Below are 18,171 nucleotides of genomic sequence, written 5' to 3'. Positions count from 1 at the left end.
GAATTTTGAATGTGTCTTTTATGTATTTTCCTAAACTTTACTGCCTACAGGAGTACAGAGATATTTTAAACTGTGCCTTTTAAAATTATTTATAGCTTGTTCTCTTTATAATATATGACACTTTAAGATGGCTCTGCAATATTACATTAATCTTGTTTGCATTTGTATGTTAATCTGTATGTTAATTTAGGGTTAGCATCACAAAAGAAATACTAAGTTACTCATAATCTTTGGTGCATTATCTGAGAGGTTAATTCTCTCTCAGGAAAATTACATTTTGGATAACTTGTCAGCAGTGAAACAAAGATTTAATTAAAAGCAAGTCTTTCCTTGATGGGTTTCCCAGTGTCCCAGTCTGACAATCTTTCTCTCTTGCTCTCTCTCCCTCTTCTCTTCTTTTCCTCTCCTTTCCTCTTGTCCTCAGTGTGTGTGTGTGTGTGTGTGTGTGTGTGTGTGTGTGTGTGTATGTGTGTATGCTTAAGGCTGATATTTTTATAGTAAGCATTACATACATAAAAGGTCTGGTATTTTTCTATACGAGGAGGCTCTTAGGTTGTAAAAATATACCATTCTCTGCATATCTATGTTCCCAGGCTTGTACCTTCTTTTCTCAAGTCCAACTTTCTCAACCAAAATAAAGCTGAGAAGTGTTCATTCACCAGTTTGCTAACAGCACAGGGAAGTGGGGAGACATTCCCTGGACCTTTAACTTTAACTTTGTAAGCAGAATACCTATAGCTCTATAGACCCATCCTGGGCCTATTCTAGTTGCATTAAGTGTGTGTGTGTGGGGGGGGGAGGAATCAAATGGCATCCATTTCAAAATTTCCTAATTAAAAACTAATTGACCACATGGGATTTACTGCAGTCTGAGTTTCAGGGGAAGCTCTTTTCTTTCTTGATATCAGGGCTTGAACTCAGGATCTCATGCTTTTGGGTTTCTTGTTCATAGTTGACACAATACCACTTACTTGACTTATCCATTCCAGCACTTTGCTGTTTAACTGAATGTAGAGTCTTTCGTACTTTACGGCTTGGGCTGGCTTTGGACTTCTATTCTCTAGATCTCAGGCTCCTAAGTAGATAAGATTATGGGTGTGAGCTACCAGTGCAGCTGTCTCTTTTCTCTATCTCTTAAGCCATAGGGCATCTTTTTATTGGGCTGGTGCTCAGGAACCCTCTTACTAAATGCTGTCTTCTCTGGTTCAGCACAGGGTGATGTCATTGCGTCCTAGTTATTAGTAGATCCTGAAAGCCAGTGAAGGAAATAGTCTAGCCCCTTCACCAACCTGTTACAGCCTGTTTTTTTTGTGCTAAAATATTAATTGCACTCACTGATTTATTCAAGAGGATACTACAAAAAATTAGAACAAAACCCCAATAATCCACAGAGTGGGGGAAAGTCATATCTGACGCAGGACTTGCATTTAAAATATACATGCAGTAATAATAATACCAATTAATTAAAATGGGTACAACAGATATGTCAACCTTTTACAAAAAAGTTATACAAATGGCTAATATGCACATGAAAACATATTCATTATTATTATTTGTCAGGCAAACATAAGCCAATATAACTAGTTATATCCATTAGGATGGTGGTTATAATAATAACAACAAAACAGATAATCACAAGTGTCCAAGGGAATATGGAGAAATTAGAAACCTCCTATACAGCTGACAGAAATTTGTAAAGGTGTGAAACCACACTGGAAATCATTCTGCCAATTATTTGAAAGGCTAAACATGAAACTACTATAGAGGGTGCTGGTGGCTCATGCCTATATTTCTAGCTACTCAGGAAACTGAGATCTGGAGGATGATGGTTTGAGGCCAGCCTAAGCAGAAAAGTTTGCTTTACACCATCTCCAAAATAATTAGCCCCAAACAGGGTTGAGGTGGTGTGACTTACATGGTAAAACCAGATCTAGAAAGCCTGAAACTCTGAGTTCAAACCCTAGCCTAGTACCACCAAAAGTTGAAAAAAACAAAACAAAACTGCTCTATAGACCTAAGAAATTTATTCCTATGTATGAGCCAAGAGAAAGGAAAACATTTGTTCATACATACAAGCTTACAGAAAAATGTGTTTGTGTCCGTGTTATTCATAATAGTAAAAAGGTTGAATAATTTATCAACTGATGAGTGAATAAACAAAGTATGGTATATTCATTCAATGGAATGTTTTCCTGTAAGAAAAAATGAAATTCTGGCTAGGGATGAATTCCCATGCATGTAATTCCAGCCATTCTAGAGCAGTAGGATCAATGAGAACACTCCAGGAAAAATTTAGGGAGACATATCTCCATCAACAAGCTGGGCTTGTTGGTGCTTCCTACTTATTAAGTATCAACTATACTAAAGGCATAGATGGGAGGATTGCAGTCTTAGGCCAGCCATAGGCAAAACCCAAAAGACGTATGTGAAAAATAAATGAAAACAAAGGGTGGAGTGTCAAGCTCAAACCCCAGTACTGACAAAAAGAAAAGTGTGATGCATTCTCCAGTCTGGATAAACCTTGAAAAATGCCATGCTAAGTGAAAAGGGCTTGCCATAAAAAAAGCTACATTGTAATATTTGCATAAAACAAAGAACTGACAAATTTATTGCGATAGAAGGTAGATTGGTGGTTGCTGAGGGCTAGAGGACTTGGTAGTAAGGAATGTTAAGTGATGCTAATTGGTATGAGAATATGTGAAGGTTGGTAGTAAAAAATGTCCTAAAAATGATTGTAACTTTTGCACAACTGAATATACCCAAAAACCACTGGATACTGTCCTATCATTCATCTATCTATCTATCTATCTATCTATCTATCTATCTATCATCTATCTACCTACCTATCTATTGTGTCAGTACTAGAGCTTGAACTCAGGACCTGGTCACTGCCTCTTAGCTCTTTTGCTCAAGTCTAGTACTTTATCACTTAAGCCGCACTTCTGCTTCCAGCTTTTTGCTGGTTGATTGGAAGTAAGAGTCTCTTGGATTTGTCTGCTCAGGCTAACTTCCACCTGTAAGCCTCAGATCTCAGCCTTCTGAGTATCTAGACTTACAAGCATGAGCCACCATTTCCTGGCTGAGTAGAATTCTTTAAATAGGTGAGTCATATCTATATAAAGCAGTTAAAAATAGTTATTAAGTGCCTTTATTATTTGCCAGCCTCTCAATTAGGCATAATTGCCTTTGCCTGATTACAAGAAAGCATATGTTCAAGTGTGTGGAGAGATAAACTTTCAGCCAGTAACGACCTGAATAAGATGATTTAAAATTTACAAGTGCTGTTGGATAGCAAATCATGTTGGTAGACTACGAAATGACCAGAGTGAGGAAACTACTTCAGTTGGGTTGGTACAGGAAGCTTATCAAGAGGAAACACTGAGTAGATAGCTCAACTATAAAGTGGTTTGGGTGGTGAAGGGTCCACACAGAGGAGATTGCAAAGGCAAAGTCCTAGGGGAGGAAGCCAAGCTGGCTGAGGTCAGTGGAGTCTGGTAAGCAGAGATGACGATAGTGAGGATGGTCTGACTGTTTAATTTTGGTGCTGTCCCTTTTCTGTTTAGAAGCCACCGTTAGCAACTATTTGCCCTGTCCATTAAGAAAAATTCATTCTTTAGCTTTGAAAGGCCTGTACTGACTTGTACAAAAGTAGTTAACTCTCTTCTCTCCTACTCTGTCCTTTAATAAATCAAACTTCCACTGCTCCCCAAATACCACACTGAATGCTTTCTTGTTTCTAGGCCTGACTATGTCTTGCTTTTCTAGAAATGTTATTTCATCTCAGCTCTCACTTTGCCTATACTTTGCTCTAGACGTATAGACAAAAGTAGCTACAGGTAAAAAAAAAATCACTCATATTTTCCAACTCTTTGACTCCCATAGTAATTTTCCCAAAATTCTCTTAGGAAATTTAGTATAGCTTAAGTTTCTCTTCCTTTGCTTCTTCTCATTGAAGACTTTATTACTATGCTAACACATAGCATGGTACCTCACTCTATAGAAACACTCTATAGTGTTTGATCATGAAGTATGTTACAGACATGCATTGTATATGCAAAGTAAACCTGAGCAGTAGGAAAAAAAACTGCAAATTTCTATTGAGCAGCCTGGTCAATAGAAACGCTCATTTGTTCATAGTACATTCCACAAAGAGGAGCTAGTAAAAAGCAGTGATGAAGCATCCAGGAGCCATTCATGTGTGTAGACTCTGAAGCCCAGGTTTCCTGAGAAGTACCCTCATATTTGCCCCTTAGTGTTTCAAACCTTGGCATTGTCTTCAGGGCCATTCTTTCTGATACTCACTTCCATGATAATTTTTCTGTGTGAGTCACAGCACTCAATGGGACACTATCCCTTTGGAGAACCATCTTATTCTGATAGCAGTGACTTCTCCATGCATCCCAGTGAGTCCTAATGAAGAACCTTTTTGGTTATAATAATCTCCCTGAAAGGTAGTGGAAGTCTTGAGTCTATTAGAAAAATGGAAGAAGAACATAGTGTCTCTTCCACAAAGAACTGGTCTATTAGTAGAAAGAGTTTCAGCTCACAAGTAACTTTGAGTTTGTGTGGAAACAATGGGGGTTAGAAAACATGGGCAGATTAATTTTGCCCTTTAGGGCCCTAAAAGCTCCATACAAAATAGAGTGGAATCTCATGGTGGTCACAGACTTCATGGCAGGACCTACTTGCCCTGGCCCTTTTGAAGGGTCCAAATTTGAAGTGAAAGCTTCATGAGAGGAAAGATTTGCTGATTCCAGAACAAACACATAAATTAAGCCCTACAGTTCAGACCTTAAGGAGTGGCTTCTGAAATATCCTTGGAGATAGGAAACAAACTCAGGACAAATAGAACAAAATATTCATTGGGAGTGAACTCCCTTTCATTACAGAAGTAACATTCTCTTGGTTGGGTGATATGGCCAGAAGCCAACCTCTCTCCACCGAGATAGGTCTCCCTATTTGACCTATTCAGTTTTTATCAGATCTGAGTCTCAAATGAACAGGCCCTCTGCCTCCTAGGGCTGATAGCGGATAGCTGATAGCTGATATTGTTGCTATTTTCTGGAACAGATGAAAGAGAGATGGGAAAGCTGAGTTTTCTCATGGGATGTATGGTTTGGGAGTAGAATTTTTCCCCCTTTCTCATTTGTGATGGTCTCACCAGAAAAGGCCTATTTAGTTTATGGTTTTGGATTATTGTACAAATTCTAATTAATCTCTGTTTCTTCCTCTTTAGTCAAAGAGCCTTCATCTTCTTCTTCCTTCTCTACTCCTTTAGGACACTTTTTCATATCTACTTTTTTTTTGGGCCTCCATTTCTGTGATTCTCATTGGGAGGACATGATTGTGTCTTTCTCAGAAGGGAAACAGGCTGGGTGCTGGTGGCTCACGTCTGTAATCTTAGCTACGAGGAGGCTAAGTAAGACCTGAGGATCTCAGTTTGAAGATAGCCCCAGCAGAAAATAAACCAGCAAAGAGCCAGAAGTGGAGTTGTGGATCAAGTGGTAGAGTGCCAGCCTTGAATGAAAAAATTAAGAGCACATGGCCCTGACCTGAGTTCAAGTGTCAGTACCATGTAGAAAAGAAAAAGTGAAACACTTCTAGTGTTTAAGCAACTGTCATGGAACCTTGAATGCTCATGTTTCTTTTTATGGACATTTGACATTTCCTTCATACATAAAATTTATCCCTCTTTTTGTTCTTTTCCTTTTTTTTCCCTTGTTCGAATCTATGCATCAATTCATCATCTCTTTTATCTCTGTTGTTAGGATTTTGTTGTTGTTGTTGGTCGTGGGGTTTGAACACAGGGCCTGGGTGAGCTTCTTTGCTCAAGGCTAATGCCCTACAACTTTGAGCCACAGCTCCACTTATGATTTTGGGGTGATTAATTGGAGATAAGAGCCTCACGGACTTTCTTGCTGTGGCTTTCTTCGAACCGTGATCCTCAGATCTCAGGCTCCTGAACAGCTGGGATTACACATGAACTACTAGCTCCTGGCTTTAAATATTCATATTTTATTTTTTATTTTATTTATTTTATTTTTATTTTATATTTTTATTTTTATTTTATTTTTTTTTATTTTGGTCAGTCCTGGAGCTTGGACTCAGGGCCTGAGCACTGTCCCTGGCTTCTTTTTGCTCAAGGCTAGCACTCTGCCACTTGAGCCACAGCGCCACTTCTGGCAGTTTTCTATATATGTGGTGCTGAGGAATCGAACCCAAGGCTTCATGTATATGAGGCAAGCACTCTCACCTCTAGGCCATATTCCCAGCCCCAGATATTCATATTTTAAAGACAAGGTTCTTGTCTGATTCATCTAGAAGAGTGCTCTTCAATTAAATGCCCTCAGGAAATGAAATTGATAAATCACTGGTGAGTAAAAGAAGAGGAGATACATGCAGACCACCACAATTAGTATAATCCAGTGAAATTTTTTTTATTTTCCTCCTGGCTATTGGAGTTCGATGTGGCCTGGTGACTTTAGTTGTTAAGTGAAATGTGAACAGAAGTGATTTGTATCCCTTCTTTAACCATTAGGGAAGGCTTTGTGGCAGTCTGCATCTGCCTGGGTTGTTGGCAGAGTTCCAGGTGGCGCACACTTTATTAGTCTATGTCTGTGGGGCTTATAAGCAGCACCTCCCCAGTCAGTGCTCAGTGGACAGAGGTAGAAATAAACCTTTGTTTAAATTACTGAGTTTCATGGGGTCATTTGTTATCACAGTAGAACTTTGCCCATCCTGACTAATAACAAAAGTCCAATCTCCAATTGTTTTTTCCCCTTAGCCTCAAGCACGATATGGACTAAAGGTGATGGAAAGAGACTTCTGTAATGCTCTGAGTAAGAACCCATGATTTAATATGAATGCCTCACTGATCTCCAGTTTGCATTTTGCTCCTTAGTCACTTGGTAATTACACGTGTCACAAAGCAAAAAGCAAAACAGGAACTTGCATATGTGTGTACTTAAGTATTAGAGTTGAAGATCCTTGAGTTCAGTTGACCTTAGAGTTGTTTCTCTATCTTCCTGTGACACACTAACTCTCAGCTCTTTGGATGAGTTCAGATACACTTGTTAATCATGATTGGTATACCTTAGAAAATTCCAGGAAGACAGACATCTAGAGTATTGCAGGTTGTCTTTTATTTTTCTCATCAAATGGAAAATAACTTATTAAATTTGCATTTCAAAAGATTATTGCCGTAGTCCTGACTACTCAGGAAACTGAGGCACGACAGTTGCTTGAAGTAGCAGATTTTTAGGCCAGCCTGGCCAACATCGGCACATGAAAAAAAGAAAGAAAGAAAGAAAGAAATGATTGTCTAAAATAAGAGACCTCTCTGCTGGCTTGTGCTTTGTCAGTGGGCACATTGTGCTTCTAGAATCATGATAACCACTGTTACAAGACCCACTGGAGTTTGCCATCTCTCTCCAGTGGATGTTAGGCCTTCATGGTTGGAGAACTGGCTTCAGAGTATGTGGGGAGCCTGCACATTCTGTGATTTATATGATGTGGACACAGTAGAGAACATCTGAGATATAAAATGTGATGGCCTAAATTTCCAGCTGTTGAAATGAATCCAAAGTAGCAGATTTTTCTTCTTTGCTAAGAATTAAAGCAACATGAAATAAGATGGTTTACTGATTTGTGATCTGCTAAAAACTGAAATAACTTAAAATAAGGAGAGTAAGTGCTTCATAATGTGAAAAATATTCTAAAAGGCACAGGGCTGTAAAGTCTTAGGCAAATTAAACACATACAATTAGAACTGTTTTGACAAAAAAATTGTTATACCTACATGGAAACATGTGGATACTCCTTTTTTTTCCCTTTTGTCCTGGGCTGGAATTCCTTTAGTTTCCCCGCCTCCCACCACCAAGGCTGATGCTCTGTCCCTTGAGCCACACTTTGAGCCACACTTTTTACTTGCTTTTTGCTGGTTAATTAGAGATCAGAGTCTCACAGATTTGTCTGCCCAGGCTGGCTTCAAACCTTTATCTTCAGAGCTCAAGTCTCCTGAGTAGCTGGAATTTACAGGTATGGGCCACTGGAACTCGTCTTAGATTTTTTTTTTCTTTCTAACATTCTTTCATCACAGTAGTTCAGATTTTATTTTGTCTAATTCTGAAAAGACACAGACCATAGTGGACCTAGGAAGGATCCCCACCACTTGCTAACCTCTCAGCTCTGAGGATGATCTCTAGCATACATTGTCTGTACTTGTGTCTCTTTAATGTTTGTATCTTAGAATATGCAAATTATGCTGAACCCTATTCTAAATAGTGTATAATACTCCCTACATTCTAGGACTTCATAGGAGCAGAATATCAGCTTGCCTTAGAAAAAAATCTTAACATCGTGGTTACTACTTATGAGGCTGTGAGTTCAACGGTTATTTCTTCAATAGCTGGTGTATCAGAGGGGACCTGGGTAGCTTTGAATGTCTTTTTTTTTATAATTACTTATTTATTGTCAAAGTGATGTACAGAGAGGTTACAGTTTCATATGTTAGGCCATGGGTACATTTCTTGTACTGTTTGTTACCTCCTCCCTCATTCTCCCCTTCCCCTTCTCCCTTTTCCTCTCCCCGCCCCCCCCCCCCCATATGAGTTGTTCAGTTGGTTTACACCAAATGGTTTTGCAAGTATTGCTTTTGGAGTCGTTTGTCTTTTTATCCTTTGTCTCTCAATTTTGATATTCCCTTTCACTTCCCTAGTTCTAATACCAGTATATAAAGTATCCAGGGTACTCAGATGAGATACAGTGATAGCGCAGGTACTTTGTTCACATAATTAGTGGTTGGTGCTGACTGCTTGCTGCTGGCTTGGGTTGCTGGTAGAGTACCTGGCCATACCATCCAGCAGATGTTGATACTTTTTTACATTTTCGTGTGCATTTAAATCACATGAAGGTCTCCATAAAAGGTTGATTCTGATTTAGGATATCTGAGAAGGGGCCAGAGATTAAGCATTTCTAGTAAGCTGTCAAGTGCTACTGCTGCTGCTGCTGGCTCTGGGATGTGACTTTGAGGCACACAAGCCTTTAGGTCTTTTTGCAGCGCTTAGGTAGTAATGGCTGAATTTTCCCTGAGTGAGGAAGGCAGGCTTCAGCTTTGAGAATAGTTGTGATCTATTTTCCACTAGATGATGAGAAGGTTCTTGTTTAGAATGTCTAAATGCCGATATAAGGGATGGTGATGTCATGCAATCTAATAGTGAGAAGAACATTGCCTGAAATTTTTTTTTTCTTTTGCTGCAAGTATCTGGATATTCTTTTATCCAGAGAGCTAGTTTCCCCTACTTCAGTGAATAATGAGAGGACTTAACTCTGGACTGGATTTCACCTTAACCCAGTCCCAACATGTGAGGGATTCTTCTAAAAACCTTATGTAATTTCCAGATTTCCCTTGAATCGTATTTATTTATTATTATTAGTTTTATTATTATTTTGTTATTTATTTATTTAGGTCCTGGACTTAACCTAGAGCCTGGGGTCTGTCCCTGAAATCTTCACTTTTTTCTTCTTGGTAGTTAGTTGGAGTCTTTCCTGCCTGGTCTGGCTTTGAACTATAATCCTCATATCTCAGCCTCCCGAGTAGCTAGCATTGCAGACTTGTGCAATCTGTGACCAGCTTTCTTACTTTTTTATCCAGACAATATAGATAAGTCTTCTTGGAGAGTTCTGTTTAATTCTTGGATGGCTTTTTTCCCCTTCATATTCTCATCAGAATAAGAAATAACAGTAAAAGATTATGCAAAACACCATCTATAAATTGTGTCACAGATTTGCTGTATCATCATGTACCAGGGGTGACCTGTCTGTGCATCATTAACTTGTAACAATTCAAACTAATTATTAACTCAACCAGATGGATTGACTTGAGTGTTATCTTAATGAGCTCTGAGATGTGAGAGTATGACAAAGTTTCATAAAATTTATTGCTTGAATCTTGCTGGATACAATGATTTCATTAAAGCATGCCCTCTCTCCACTCACCCAAATTGGCTTTGATTATTATTTACTATTGAGAAGAAAGTGTGTGTGTGTGTATGTGTGTGTGTTTTAATTAATGCTAATTTATTTGTCTTGAAAGATATGTCCCTTGTATAAAGTCTGTGATTTTGGAAGAGTACTGGTATTAATCTCCTAAAATATAAATGGCTCTTAGGTAATTATAGATGTTTTGGGTTTTAGAGTTGAAAGCAAAGATATCACTGAGGCCCCTTCCTTATAAAAATGAAGACAGCAAGGGTCAAGAAGAGATATGGCTAGAGCATTGACCTGGTATGCAGCAGATCTGATTCCTAGTATCTTTAAGTGCTGATTTTGAAAACAACTTTTAACAAGGCTATAGGAATTGCCTTATTAAAAAATGTAGAGCAGCAGCTGGGCACAGTGACTCACGCTTGTCATCCCGAGCTATGTGGGAGGCTGAGATTGGAAGGATCACCCAAGACCACCCAGGAAGAAAAGTCTACAAGAATTTAGCTCCAAGGTAGTGGCAAGCATCTGCCATCCCAGAAGCATTGATTGCAGCTCAGGTGTTTGCTCAGATGGGAAAACAACTACATGTCAAAAATAACCAGCAAAAAATAAGGCTAAAGGCTGGGACTCAGTGGAGAGTGCCAACATCACAAATATGAGGCCCTGAATTCAAATCCTAGTCACACACACACACACACACACACACACACACACAATGTGGAATTTTTTTTTTCTTCTTCTGGGAATTGGAGGTGTGGCTTATGTGGTAGAGTACCAGCCTTTGATTGTGAGAGCACAAGGCCCTGAGTTCAAGCCCCAGGACCAGCATTAACAAAAGAAATTCTTCTGGTCATCTCAATCCTTTTCTTAATCTCAATTCAATTCTTAAAGATGTATACGTGTATATATATGTATATATATATAGGTGTGTGTGTGTATGCGTATGTATGTGTATGCATCTTTAAGAATTCCTCCTAAGGAACATTTCTTTAAGGGATATATAGGGGAAGACTGGTATATATATGTATATATATGTATATACATATACATGCATATATATGCACCTTTAAGAATTCCTGCTAAGGAATATTTCTTTAAGGATATATAAGGGAAGACTAGTCAAAGGAATTGTCATGTATAAGTAGGTAGCACCTAAGAAAAAACTCAGTTTTGGAGGTATCCCATTCCTTATGCTGCCTTGATAAGAAATGATATTTTTTCTGACTTTGGTACTGCAAAGAGTTCACAGATGGGTTATTATGGCAGTATAATAATATGATAAATGATTAATCAAATAGCTAAGGCATGATGTATGTAGGTCCATCCCTGGGAATCAGGCATGTCTTTGCTGTGGCAGTCAGAAAGCTCATTCTGGGGGAGACAGGAATAATCATTACTCTTGCAAGCAGAAATATGACTGCTGTAATAGATTTGCCTTCAGCCATGATGGTAGTGCTTAGGGCCAGTAAATGAAACTTGGCTGTGCTGGACTGTTCCTGAGTGTCTTGCACGTACTTTGAAAGACTGTGCAATGAGGTTAACATTGATACATGCACCGTGGTGAGTTCTGTTTATCTATAAGTCTATGGAAGTTAGACACTGCCTGAAATATTAACAGACTTGAGCGATATCAGCATATTTAATATAGTCATGGTAGGAATTCAAATTACCATGGCACATTTGAAATGGGAGTAAGAGCCTGTGACTGCCTGAACCATTCTCCACCCCAGGTCCTTATCATTTTAGTTTATTGGGGCTTTAAAGAGGTTTCACAATTTAGCTACAGAATGTTGGCATGTTAGAATTGAGGAGGGGGAGGAAACCTGCGGAAACTCTGTTCTTACACTAAATTCCTTGCCTTTAGTTGACCAATTTCAGCATCTCCAAGCCATATCCTTAAGGCTTAGAATATTAAAATAATTCATGGACTAATTTTTAGTTCCACGGAAGCTGACTATATTAAATGCAGTTGTTTTTTTTTCCTCCTTCATTTCTCTAGATATGAGGTTTTTGTCTAGATAAGTATGTCTTCAGTTATTGCAAAAATCCATAGACATTGCAATGATTCTTCTGGTAAAGTGTTGTATGGAGTTTATCTTTTATGTCAACAGCAAGTACTTTAGGAATGATACATGAGAGATACTTAAAGCTCAATCTACTGCACCAAGCACATTTTCTTAAACATTACTTCTGACTTTCTAGTTGATGGATACAAACATTTACTTAGTAGGCACAATGGTTACTTAAACTCTCTTTTTTGGATTTATTTGATAAATAGATATATTTAAAAACAAACAAACTGCTAAGATAAGGGTCAAGGGGATTTTATGTTTGAGAAAATAAATAGATAATAAATATAAATAACAGCTTGACAGAAGCTAGGCTCAGAAATTGTTGGTCTAAAGATATTATTCCTGAAGTTAATCTTGTTGGAGTTGAAACTTCAGTAAAAATTGAAATTATGACTCTCAGCATACATTATGATATCCTTTAGGGTTTGGTTTAGAGTAGTGAAAGCACACTGAATATATTAGAAAAAATTGGTTTCCACCTTTTGCTGCAAGGGTCAACTTGGGTATTTCATTGAATTTAATGAGGTTGAAGATTTGTTATTTTGGAGATGGATATAATATTTATCCTTTTCATATTTCATAGCATTTATTCATTTATACACTTGTTTTTATAAACCTGCACTGGACAACCACTATGTACCAGGCACTAATAGTTCTTGGCAATATACTAGTATTTAAAAGTTAGTAAGGAAATAAGCAGCTTGGCCAAGGGAATTCACTGGAAAAGGCCTCCTAGAACCTCAAAAAAGACTTTGATCCACGAGGAAATGATATATCAACTAAGACCTAAATACTGGGAAGGAATTAGGAATAGGGAGACTAAAACAAAGATAATATTAGGCAGGCCACATGGCAAGTGCAGAAGCCCAGAGGCTGGGTAGGAAGAGGCCATTGGAGTTGGCCTATGTGAATTATGAAGATGTGAGAAGATGAGAGTATAAAGGTAAATGGATATAACATCCGGTAGACTCTTCTGAGCCAAATTAAAACATTTAAGCTAATGTTTGTTGTTATATAAGTAGAAGAGAAATCAAGCTGTGCAAAAGGATATGACATCATCATCTTTTTTTTTTTTTTTTTTTTGCCAGTCTTGGGGCTTGGACTTAGGGCCGGAGCTCTATCCCTACCTTCTTTTTGCTCAAGGCTAGCACTCTACCTCTTGAGCCACAGTACCACTTCTGGCTTTTTCTGTGTATATGGTGCTGAGGAATCAAACCCAGGACTTCATGCATGCTAGGCAAGCACTATACCACTAAGCTACATTCCCAGCCCATCATCATCTTTGTTTTTGGTTGTTGTAGTAATGGGATTTTAACCCAAGGGTTGTATCACAGCCTCTATTCTCTCATACGGCATCATATTAAAGTGATGAAAACTTTTTTTTTTTGCCAGTCCTGGGGCTTGGACTCAGGGCCTGAAGACTAGCACTCTACCACTTGATCCACAGCACCACTTCCAGCCTTTTCTGTGTATGTGGTACTGAGGAATCGAACACAGAGCTTACTGCATTCAAGGCAAGCACTCTACTACTAATCTCCATTCCCAGCCCCATGATGGGAACTTTGACAGTGGGAAAGGCAGGAGAATACAAGCGATGCTGTTGTGAAATGGGGTGGGACAGTTCACATGGCTTGGTGAGTTATTTATTGGTCCAGTTGAGAATGCTGTTGTGAAATGGGATAGGATAGTTCACATGGCCTGGTGAGTTATTTATTGGTCCTGTTGAGAAGATTGTAAAATTTTTTAAGTAGGCAATTGCAAGTGGTGTTGAAACTCTCGGATCATCCAGACCACTTGGCATTTTCTAAAAAATGTATGTGCTTTCTGAGCAGGTATGTGTGTGTGTGCAGGTGAGGGGCAACAGATCTGCCTTAGCAATGTTTTCCTTAAACACATGTCCCAATTTTGCTTTCCTGAGTATGCATCGATTAAAGAATGACTTGTCACCTGGGGGCTAGCAGCAGGTAAAATCTTTTTTCCTATGTGATGAAAGAATGAAGCAGAAACAGAATGAGTAATGTATGGTCCTTGGTATCATGGGTAGTGAGTGTCTATAAGAAGGAATTCCAGGAAGAGGCACTGAAAATTTCATGAAGATAAAATCTGTGCTTGATGAGTTGTTACTGTGCCTGATTAAAGGAAAAGTATCTATGGAGATATTGAAGAATTTTATTTGAAATGAAAATATAATCTACATTCATAGTGTGAGACATTGAAAATTTGGAAAATTGAATTGGTCTTTCTGTATATGGGCAGTGAAAGCTAAGAATATTTAGTTCACATAAAACAGTATAGGTCAGGACTCAATGATTTTGAGAAGATGAACTTTTGTTGTTGTTGTTGTTGTTTGTTTTTGTTATTGTTGTCAGTAGTTGGGCTTGAACTTGGGGCCTGGGAGCTGTCCCTGAGCTCTTTTGCTCAGGGCTGGTGCTCTACCCACAGCTCCACTTCCTGTTTTGATTGTTTAATTGGAAACAAGAGTCTTATGGGGACTTCTTTACCCATGCTGGTTTTGAACTTCGATCCTCAGATCTCAGTCTCCTGAGTAGTTAGGATTACAGGGATGCAGGGATGAGCCACTCATGCTCTGCTTGAGATAAACTTTTAATTGTGTGTGTGTGTGTGTGTGTGTGTATGGGTGTGTGTGCATGCCCATAGTGGGGTTTGAACTCAGGGCCTTGCACTATTATTTGGCTTTTTTGCTTAAGGTTGACGCTCTACCACTTGGGCCATACCTCTACTTCTACTTCTAGCTTTTTGCTGATCAGTTGGATATCAGAGTCTCACTGACTTTTCTGCCCTGATTGGTCTTGAACCTCCTGTCAAATGTCAGCCTCCTGAGTAGTTAGGATTATAGGCATGAGTCACTGGAATCAGGCAACTTTCAACTTTTAATGGTTAGTTATTGGTATGTACATCACCTCTGAATTTCATTTGTAAAACTTACTCATGGGTAAACTTAAGTAATCATTAATAAATAACTATACAAATTAAATGAACAGGAACAGAGCTTTTTAAACTAAAAAATACATAATCTGATCTTTATGTTTTTAGTAATCAGTCACATTTTATACATGGGCAATTTATTTTGTCATCTAACAGTGCATGCTGTGATTAGATGAAAGGGGTGACATTGATGAAGATGCATGTTGAAACTGATATATTGAATTGTAACATCAACTACAACGACTTACAGGTAATAAGAATATAATTTTAAAAAATCAATTAAAAAAACTCCAGGCATCGGTAGCTCACACCTGTAATCTTAGCTACTTAGGGGGCTGAAATCTGAGGATTACAGTTTGAAGCTTGCCTGGACAGGAAAGTCTGTGAAACCCTTATCTCCAATTAAACATCTCAAAAAAACTGGAAGTGGAGCTGTGGCTCAGGTGGCAGAACACCAGCAAAAAAGCTCAGGGACAGTGCTCAGGCCCTGAGTTCAAGCCCACAGGAATGGCACTAAAAAAGGACTGTATTGTCCAACATGGAGGCCATCAGCCACACTACTACTAAGCTTTTGAAACATGGCTATGTGCACTGTTTTGATTACACATGTCAAAAAGATTGCTCATTCCCTTTTTTTGGACTCAGCTGGCTGAGCAAGGAGATATGTAGATACAAGTTTATGTGGTTTACATGGGTTGGGGGGGTTGTGCAAATATTTCTGCCAAACTTGTATGTGGTGCCAGTGCTGCTGGTCTGGTCCCGGTAATTCCAGGATTATACTAACTCATTTGTTTCCAAGACAATATTTTTAGATGCATGGCTAACCGCTCCTAGGAACCTCTGAGCCATTTCTGCCTGCTCATCTTTATTTTGAACTTGCCAACTACTTTTCCAGTTTTCAATACTGCCAAACGACTCCATCATGTAGCATAATGAGTTGTATTTTGTTGTGGCTGACATGGTCTTTTTAATGGAAATCAGTGTTCTTCTAAAGAATGTTGAAATACGTTCTTCATTTCACCAACGGAAGGCTGTATATATTGTGTATGATTATCATAATCATGCACATACACACAAGGCTGTATATATTGTGTATGATTATCATAATCATGCACATACACACAAATTTGTAAGTGTGTTCCAGTACTAGGGTCCTCTTAGGTTTTTCTTTATGTTCTTCCTTTTGGGCCATATTTTCATTTCTGGCTTCTTGCTGGTTAATTTAAAATGAGTGTCTCAAGTACTTTTCTGCCCAGGCTAGTTTCAAACCTTGATCTTCAGATCTCAGCTTCCTGAGTAGTTACTATTACAGGTGAGAGCCAGGGGCACTGTTTAAAACCTTGATTGTGTCAGTACAGAAGCTTGAACTCAGGGCCTTGCGCTCTCACTTGGCTTTTACACTCTACCACTTTAGCCAGTCCTCTACTTCTGGCCTTTTGGTATTTAATTGGAGATAAGAGTCACATGGATGTTTCTGTCCAGGCTGGCTTTGGACTCTCATCCTTAAATCTCAGCCTTCTGAGTGGATCAAATCTCAGGTGAGAGCTACCAGCACCTACTCACAACTTCTTCAGTAGGAATACTGTGACCTTTCCTTTTTAAGAACAAAATGAGCTACTAAAATTTCTATAGAGCACCAAAGAACATCTATTGACCCCTGGATCACAAAAATACTGAAAATTATAAATCTGAGTATACTAAACACATTTTTGTAAACTTATTTTTGTCATAGGAAAGGGGGCTCCTGAAATAATTGAAATAATTAAAGGAACAAACGAACAAAATAAGCTATTATATTATTTCTAAAATCCAGTTTGGGCTTGCCTACTATGCGTAAGGACCTGGGTTTGATTCCCAGCACCACAAAATAAATAAGCGCATATGTAGATAAATTAAGATAAATAAATAATAAAAGTTAATTTGAAATTTTTCTTATCTTCACTAACGTTAAGTAAGTAGTAGGGACTATTTGAATGGATCTCTCACAGTTCAGGGCAGTGGCTTTATAGCTCCAGCTTGCAGTGGCTGGATTAGAACCATGTTTCACTTTGGTAGAAGGTTAGAATCACCTACAGAAATTTCTGCACTATATCACCAACTCACTACCCCTTGCCCTTAACTCAAATTCTTAAATCAGAATCTCTAGGGCAGATGAATTCTGGTATTTGTATGTCTTTTTTGCATCTTGATATAATTCTAATAGGTAGACAAAGTTGAGAGTCATAAATGAATTATCCCAGGAGCTAGTTCTAGCAATATTTTCACCTATGGAAATATGAACTATTTTTTGTCTCTTTTTGTATGTGTGGAAGTATTCCACGTTTTCTACGATGACCATTAATGAAAATAGTATAGACTCAAATGTAAGCCAGGAGTGCTCTTTCTTTCTATCTTAGACTTGTGTGTGTACTATGTATCTTAAAAGCAGGTGGAATATCTTAAATATTAAATAATAATTTATTTTAGTTTCTCCTGAAATTACTTACAGATGTTCTTTTTAAAAAACAAAACATTTGAAAAGAAAAGCTGACTATAAACATCAGTAATAAATGGTCCTATCTTAGGAACAGAGTACAAAGATTTTTTTGTTTTGTTTTTTACATTAAGGAAATAATTATTCTTTTTAGACAAAGCTGGATTGGAGAAAAGTATGTCATTTCCAGGTTTGCTAAATAAGTGTGGCAAATATATCACAGGTTGAATGTTGAACTCGGTCCTTCCTCTGTAATATACAAATATAAAAATTTATTTGAGCAGGCTTGAGGAAAGTATTCTGAATTAGTAGAGAAGATATAAATTTCCAACTCCAGTTGACAGGAGATATAAATTTCCAACTCCAGTGGGGCTGATGGAACCAGGTCAGAATGTTATCTCCATGCTAGCCTGGATTTTGTTTTGTTCACTCCATCTGTAGTCTTTGGATAGGTGCTTGGCACATAGTACACACTCACTAAATAAATGAATGTCTAGACAGGCTATAAAAGCATAAGGTAGAATATAGAAAATGAAATTCAATATTCAACGGAAGTGCACATTTCTGTCATTTACATTCAGCAAATTAAAATACAGACTGGAGGAGAACCAAAATCAAAAGGGTTTTGTGAGGATTGTTTAATTCATGCTTCTAAAAATATTCCAATTCTAAGCCATCTAAGTGCATTGCCTGTCT

The 18,171-nt window shown here is 38.2% G+C and overlaps 1 protein-coding gene across 6 annotated transcripts in view; it reads left to right on the top strand.

Moving 5' to 3' along the window:
- Window positions 1-18,171, top strand: part of Pcsk5 (proprotein convertase subtilisin/kexin type 5) — a 411,976-nt gene that overhangs the window by 12,613 nt on the left and 381,192 nt on the right. The gene's annotated exons all lie outside the window — the stretch shown is intronic.

Source organism: Perognathus longimembris, chromosome 1 (genome assembly GCF_023159225.1).
Source record: "Perognathus longimembris pacificus isolate PPM17 chromosome 1, ASM2315922v1, whole genome shotgun sequence".
Classification (NCBI taxonomy): Eukaryota; Metazoa; Chordata; class Mammalia; order Rodentia; family Heteromyidae; genus Perognathus; species Perognathus longimembris.
The sequence above is the reverse complement of the archived record's forward strand: the minus strand, read 5'-3'. Positions and strand labels throughout refer to the sequence as shown.